At 36.5% G+C, this 8,165-nt stretch overlaps 1 non-coding gene across 1 annotated transcript; it reads right to left on the bottom strand.

The window, feature by feature from the left end:
* Nucleotides 1-3,571: 3,571 nt before the first annotated feature.
* Nucleotides 3,572-3,677, bottom strand: LOC128280215 (small nucleolar RNA R71). Its single transcript, XR_008270396.1, has one exon. It is a non-coding gene; the product is annotated as a small nucleolar RNA R71 (small nucleolar RNA).
* Between the last annotated feature and the right edge of the window lie 4,488 nt (nucleotides 3,678-8,165).

The raw sequence follows: 8,165 nt of genomic DNA, 5'->3' as shown, positions 1-8,165 counted from the left end.
GAGGCCATGTGGAGCATACTTACTTGATTTCAATTTCAACACTAGGGGACACACGGTCGTGTACATGACTGTGTATAACACCTGGTTGAGAGACACACCTGTGTCTCTGCCCGTGTGGACAAAAATAGGCTATTTACCAAGCCATTTTTGTGACCCAACATGCACAAACCTATACCAAACCAAATTGCACAATTCATGGCATAAAAATAGATATTTAAACCATCTAATTCCTGTCTAAATCATGCACCTTTTATACCATTTCAATACACATAAGTCACAAAATAGGCCATACCATTTTTACCAAATTCACACATACAGTTCATCCAATTATAAATTTCCAAATATGCATCATGATGCTCAATTTCACAAACATATATGTTCTCTAATTTTAACCATTTAGCATCTACCATATCTATATCCACAAGCTTCATAATATAGGCCATACACATATCCATCCATGAACTTATAATACAAACATATATGCACATTTATATACATAACTAAACCAAAACATAGACATTCACAAGCCAACTCAAATGGTAAGACTTATTACCAAATACATATCAAAATGACCATAATCCTATACATGCCATATAACCAAAATATAAGCTCAAAAGTACCAAATTTATAATTGGATAGTGTGACGAAGTCTCTGATGATCCCCAAATCTGAGCTAGCTTTGAAATCACTGTCAAAAATGGAAAATTAAACAAAGTAAGTTATATAGCTTAGTAATCTCATATGAAATAAACTCAATCTTAATATAAATATGCAAACCATCAAATTGAACATATCAACATGTAGTTCACTTAACTAACAAGCCTTTCACATTTTTAATCATATTCTTATGTATGAACTTCACAACTTCTTCGATTTAAACTTATACGGTTCATGTACATCCTGTACCATCTCGTATCAATCTCATACACAACCACGTCTTTCATTTACCTATTTAACCATTCGGGATACTATTAGATACAAGGGAAACTTGCACCCGAAGTGCCACATATATATAACCGAAGCTATCTCAATCTCGTATCACATATATTGCTCACACTTGAGCTATCAATGAGCCTACTCACACAAGCTATGGGTTAAGACGTAGCTACACGGTGCTACTTACACGAGCTGTCAAGTAATCGTAACACATGCCGGTATGCTCAGCCACTAGTCGGACATACAGGACCAGCACCTGGATCATATAATCACAAATCACAATAACCCTTAATTGTAATAGCCCAATTTTAGCTAAGTCGAAATAGTGGTTTTGAAACCACAAATTTGATGTCAAAAAAATTATTTTATTATTATTTTAATATTTACAGCATGATATTAGAGTTTTGTGAAAATTTCATGAAGAAATTTTACTGTTTAAATGCTTAATTTGGTAAAAAGAATTAAATCGCATAAGGCCTAAAATATGAGTCCTATTAGTTAAATGAACCAAATAGTTATTGATAAACCATAAATTATACATATTTTTACCCCATATTTAATGCATTTTACAGATGACTTCTCATTATAATTGGTGAATTCGATGCTCCTAATGCTTTAATTTCATGTTTTGTACTCAGGAGAGCACCAAGAGTCAAAAGGAGCCAAAAACGAGCCAAAAAGGGACAAAACGGACCAAATCGAGAAGATCGCAAGGCCTAAGCCTTGCTACACGGGCAGCTCACACGCCCGTGTCTTTCGAGGGTGTCGACCAAGGCTTTCACAATTCACACGGCCTAGCCATTGACCCACACGACTGTGTGCAATTTAACGGATCAAACACGGCCTGCCAATCACGTCACACTGCTGTGTCACATAGGCGTGTCCCTGCTGAGCCCAAGTTAAGTCCAATTCGAAAAAGGCGACTTTGAAGGGTTTCTAGGCATTCCAAAGCCTATAAATACGCACTAGAGGAGGAGAAAAAGGGAGACGGAGAAGAAGGGTAAGGAATTACCCCAAGGAAGTCGATTGATCCATTTCAGAAGCCGGATTCATTATCAAGATTGAAGATCTCTCCTCAATTCCCCTTCAGGAGTTTTGGGTTTTTTTTTATGTTTTGTACTCTTTATTCTTCTAAGATGTTTTCTTATTTAGTTATGAGCTAAATCCCCTAAATAACTAAGGGGAATGAAACCTAAGACGAATCTTGTTATTATTTTCTGAATCGTATGATAAATATTTAACTTGTTCTTAATTATGTGTTCTTAATTATTGTTTTGATATCCCAGGATACTAATTCAAGACACGCTCTTATTCAGAGGAGGAATAGACATTGTCTAAGAGTACATTTGCCATAATTAAGCAGAGTTGATTGCACGCCTAGAAATAGGGTGACAAGATTTTACCGGATTAGGGTGAAACCTAATAAGGGGATCCATAGATCGAGTTAATGCAACCTTAGAGTGTTAATTAGAGAAAATTCTCGGTTATTCAATCTAGGGATTAGACGTTATTAGTCTTGAATAGGGATAATAACATAACTTAGGGATCTCTACGGAACAAGTTGAATGAATAAATCGTCCGATTCGGAGCTAGAATAACAAGTAAAGTCTAGGTGGATTTTTCCTTAGGTATTGTCTCAAGTCAATCGATTTTCCCAAAAGCAATTCCCCAATTCTTTTCTTTATGCGTTCTTAGTTTAAATAATTAGTTAATTAAAACAAACCCTTTTATTCTTAAGCTAGATAATAAAAAGATAGTTATTACTAGTACTTTTGGTTCCCTTGGGTACGATATCTTGGTCTTGCCATTACTAAACTATTGTTCGACAGGTGCGCTTGGCTTTTCGTCATGATAATAGTTAGTCTAGGTTTGATCTTCATTATAAATATTTATTATTTGTTACGAATCACGCGATCAAGTTTTTGGCACCGTTGCCGGGGAACTGAAATATTAGGAACAATAAATTTTTATTACTTTATCCATTTATTTTTCTCGCAATTTTATTTTATTTTATTATTTATTAATTTAATTTTTTCTCTCTCTTAGCAGCTTTTATAGTTTATGACTAGAAGAAACCCGTCAGGACCATTACTCTTTGATGAAGAAATCGATCGTACAATTCGCAAAAATCAAAGAAAAATAAGGCATAGTTCACGTTACACAGAGAACGAGGGAGAAAACGATACTCAAACCCCAACCGACAAGATAGCTGAAAACCCAGGCGATCAGTTGCCTCCTGCAATTATAGCTAACCAAAATCCTGCTTCACGTACTATGTATGACTATGCTAAACCTTCTTTAACAGGAACTGAGTCTAGTATAGTTAGACCTGCTATTGCTGTGAATAATTTTGAACTAAAACCTAACACAATTCAGATGATATAGCAGTTTGTTCAGTTTGATGGTTTGCAGGATGAGGATCCCAACACGCATTTGGCGAATTTTCTTGAATTTTGCGATAAATTCAAAATCAATGGTGTTTCTGATTATGCCATTCGTCTTCGGTTATTTCACTTTTCACTGAGAAACAAAGCTAAACAGTGGTTGAACTCGTTATCACGAGGGTCTATCACTACTTAGGAACAAATGACCGAGAAATTTTTACTAAAATATTTTTTGCCAGCTAAAACGGCTAAATTGCGTAATGATATCTCTTCTTTTGTGCAGATGGATTTAGAAACACTTTATAATGCATGGGAGAGATACAAGGACTTACTGAGAAGGTGCCCTCACCACGGGTTACCGCTTTGGCTGCAAGTTCAAATGTTCAACAATGGTGTGAATCCCTCGACAAGACAAATGATTGACGCAGCTGCTGGCAGAACCATCAACAATAAAACACCAGAAGATGCCTATGAATTCATAGAGGAGATGTCACTGAACAACTATCAGTAGCAAGTTACGAGGACAAAGCCAACGAAAACAGCCGGCGTCTATAACATCGATTCAATCACCATGCTCTCTAATCAGGTAGAACTTCTCAATCAAAAGATTGATAGTTTTCTTGGTTCTATCAGGTACATCCAGTAATGAGGTGTTACTCAAGCAGAGGAGGTGTGCATACAGAATATCAATCCTTCAATCCTACAACTGAAGAGGAACAAGTCAACTATATGGGTAATAATAACTTTAGATCTCAAAATAACCCATACAGTAATACTTATAATGCAGGTTGGAGGAACCACCCCAATTTTTCCTGGGGAGGTCAAGGGAATTAAAACCCACAAAATCTTTAGGGTTTTCAATAGCCACCTTATCAACAGGAGAAAAAACCAAACCTTGAAGAGATGCTTTTTAAATTCATCTCGATGTCAGAAACCCATTTCCAAAGTACCGAGACAACACTTAAGAATCAACAAACATCGATCCAAAGACTCGAAACTTAGATAGGCCAGCTATCCAAACTAATCTCTGAATGACCACAAGGTAGCCTACCAAGTAATACTGAACCTAATCCGAGGGAACACCTCAATGCAATTAGCGCTCAAGATAAGGAAGGATTCATTGCACCTGAGCTAGAAATACAGCAAGACAACACGTGAATAAAGGACGAAAAGAGGTAAACAATAATGATCCCAAACAGGTAAGTAAAATTCATGAACCTCATGTGCCATATCCTAAAGCGGTGACGAAAGACAGAACAGAAGAAGAATTCGGTAAGTTTGTCAAACTCTTAAAGAAATTACATATTAACTTACCCTTTATTGAAGTTCTTTCGCAAACACCCAACTCAACAAAATTCTTAAAGGAACTTCTGAGCAATAAAAGGAAATTAGACGCTACATCACATGTGGAACTCAATGCAATCTACTCAGCTACTCTAAAGAATGAGCTACTAACAAATTAAAAGATCCAGGGAGTTTTACAATTCCTTGCTTAATTGGTAGTCTATCTGTGAATAATGCTCTAGCTGATCTAGGGGCAAGTATAAATGTTATGCCATATAAAATGTTTAAATGACTAGGTTTTGGTAAACCCAAACAGACTAGGATGAGCATACAATTGGCTGACAAAATAGTTAGATTTCCTAAGGGTATTATTGAAGACGTTCTCGTTAAAGTAGACTTCATTGACTTAGATATGGATGAGGATAAAGAGGTACCTCTAATTTTAGGACGACCATTTTTAGCAACTACCAGAACCATTATTAATGTAGGTACAGGAGAGCTAACACTTCGTGCAGGTGACGACACAGTAACACTCCAAGCACGCGACTCAGTCAAAACCTCTAAGACTCAAGACAATGCTTTAAAAACTGTCAATGATAAAACTAATATTCAATCGTCCTTGCAGGAACTTCCTCAAACAAAGACAATGGAGATAGTCTGCTACTATCATGAAGAGAACAAAGACGTCCATGAAGAACAAAGACTACGGATAAAGGAGCTAGATGAATGGTGAGAACACAAACCGAGAACACATGATAAACTGAAACCACGCAAAAACAAGCCCGATACCTCTCCTAATCAACTTCAGGTCGGCAATACAGTCTTACTAGATGTCGTTGATCCTCACATTGTCACTACCACACCAAATGAGGATATCCCTCTTATGGTACTTAGTATTTTTCCATTCGGTATAGTGGAGGTGAGTCATCCCAAGTCGGCACTTTCAAGGTAAACAACACCCGTTTAAAACCTTATTTTAAAATTGACAACAGGAATAAGGAGTATGAACTCCTCGAACCACCATGATCATTCAACGTAGAGGTAAGTCGAGCTTAGACTATAAATAAGCGCTTCTCGGGAGGTAACCTGAGCACTAACATATTTTGATTTCTTTATTTTTATTTTCTCACACTTCGAATCAATTAACTTAATCTTTGAATTGCAAATTTTTTCAGCACACACGGCCAGGCACACAGGCGTGCGTAAAGCCATGGCCAAATAGGGGAAGAGACACGGCCGTGCGAGACAGCCGTGTTAAGCAGGACATGATTTCCCCAAAACACGGGGTGCGATAAATCCCCACGACCGTTCGAGATGGCCGTGGGTGAACTTGATAGGAACACACGGGCGTGGGAATGGAAACCCACGGGCGTGCCAGGGATAAGGCTCGATTCTGTTTCTTTGACACGAGCTTGAGACATGCTCGTGTCGTTCAGCCGTGTACAACAACACACGGGCGTGCTACCATAAGACACACGGGTGTGGGAGAATAGCCAAGCACGACCTAAAATTGCAAAATTTGAAACATAGGGGCTCACCACATAAGTACACAGACGTGGCCCTAGGCCGTGTGTCCCTCCCCTATATAAGCAAATCACTATTCATTTTCTTCTTCCTTTCAACAGCCCTAGCCGAAATCTACCCTTCTCCACTCCTTGATCCCTATTCTCAGCCACTACTACCTTCTCATCCAGTTCATGTGGCAGCTTAATATGCTAACATCTCTGAGCACCTCATCCGATTTGAGCTTCAGTATTTTCAACAATTTGACAACATTGTTGCTACTCTATAGCAGAGTTGTCAGCACCTTCCCATCTCATCGCCAGTCCCGCCTCACGAACCATCTAGCAATGAAGATGTTTAGAAATATTTATTTATTATTTTCTGTTTTTACTTATTATTGAAACTATTTCTATTATTTTTATTAGAATTTAGAATTTTATTTTTATTCTTTATTTTGGTTATTTCTTTTTGAATCCTTATACTACCTAATATCTTCTAAAAAGTTCCTGATTTTATCACAATTATATAGAACTACTAAGCTCATCATCACATAGGAACTACAACTCTACCAGGGAAGGTTCTCCACGACTGCCATGTCCTACTCGACCACGACCATAGCTACCACTAGATATAATATTCTTTTGGCGCAGGACTTATGGCCTAATGAACCTCTACGACTGCCAGGGTATCCTCCTCCACTCTCAAACCAATCACTCTCCAAAACTCTAAGTTCGAGGAATTCATCATACAGGAAGTTTCACTTCTCTCCCTATCTTATTTTTATTCTCTAACATCTATCTGTGTACATTGAGGGCAATGTACATCTTAAGTGCGGGGGGTATTTATTTCACTATTAGAAAAAATCCCTGAATAATCATCTTGTTCTCATGAAAAACTCTCATATTATATTTAGGATAAATTTTAATTGATTTATTATTTTGATTGATATATCTTGAATTAAAACATAGGGATTTATGCATTGGTTATTTAAACTTTAAGACATTAGAGAATCAAGCATGATAAGTTGATTTTTACGAAATTAAAATCATAGGTTGTTTCCCCAAGTCTAGGTATTACTTTGAATTAGAATTCACGAGTCTAAACATCAAAAAGCCATAATTTTTTGTGAGATTTTTTTAGCCTTTTGAGCATCTATTCATCCTTTCATGCTCACTTTTATTATTGCTTTGAGTGCGTCAGTATTGAACTGTTATTCTAGAACTTGCTTGATTATGCATGTCGAGACCACACCATTTGATTTGATATATCAAAATGATTAAGGCACCTAGGATTAACCCACTCATGCCATGAAAAGCCTACCTCCATGATTAACCCTTAGTAAACCCCCTTGAGCCCAACAAACCAATTCTTGTATTACCCTTAATATTAACCTTTAACCCATTATTGTTGAAATCCCCTAAATTAATCCCTATTTTTATCGAGATTTGAGTTGAATGGATTGTCTAGCTATGTTTTGTTCTTGAAATTTAGTCATTATTTAACTTGTTCTTAAAAAAAAAAAACAAAAAACACAACTATGTATGCATATCTGTAATTTCATATTCTGAGAGAAGCTCTGTTGTACGCAAGTGAATATTAACTCTTTTTCTAGTTAGGCAACTTTTCAATTCAATCTCGATTCTAACCCTTTCTTTCAACTTGTGACCACACCCCCTAACCAAGCCTCATTACAACCCTCTAAAGACCTTTTGATGATGTATCATTTTAAAATTAAAGTGGTGGAGATTTGATTTTCATGCAAGCCTATGGTAATCACTTTCCATTATTGACTATTGAGTGCTTCCTTTATTGTCCTTAAAACACCTCGAGTGATTTGAGTGAATCTTTAGTAAGGATGTAAAACTCTGTGATATTCTAAATTTAAGGTAATTACTTAGATGAGGGAAGACACCTATATTTTCGGGATAAAATGCTCAACTTGGAATGATTAAAACTTTTATATTATTTTAGTTAAATTCTCAATGTATGATTACCTATGGATTAATTTTAGATATTATTGATAGAAATTATAAGTTGAGAAGGATTTATTCTGATTAT

The sequence above is a fragment of the Gossypium arboreum genome, chromosome 8 (assembly GCF_025698485.1).
Source record: "Gossypium arboreum isolate Shixiya-1 chromosome 8, ASM2569848v2, whole genome shotgun sequence".
NCBI classification, from domain to species: Eukaryota; Viridiplantae; Streptophyta; class Magnoliopsida; order Malvales; family Malvaceae; genus Gossypium; species Gossypium arboreum.
This window is presented reverse-complemented; position numbering and strand designations above follow the sequence as displayed.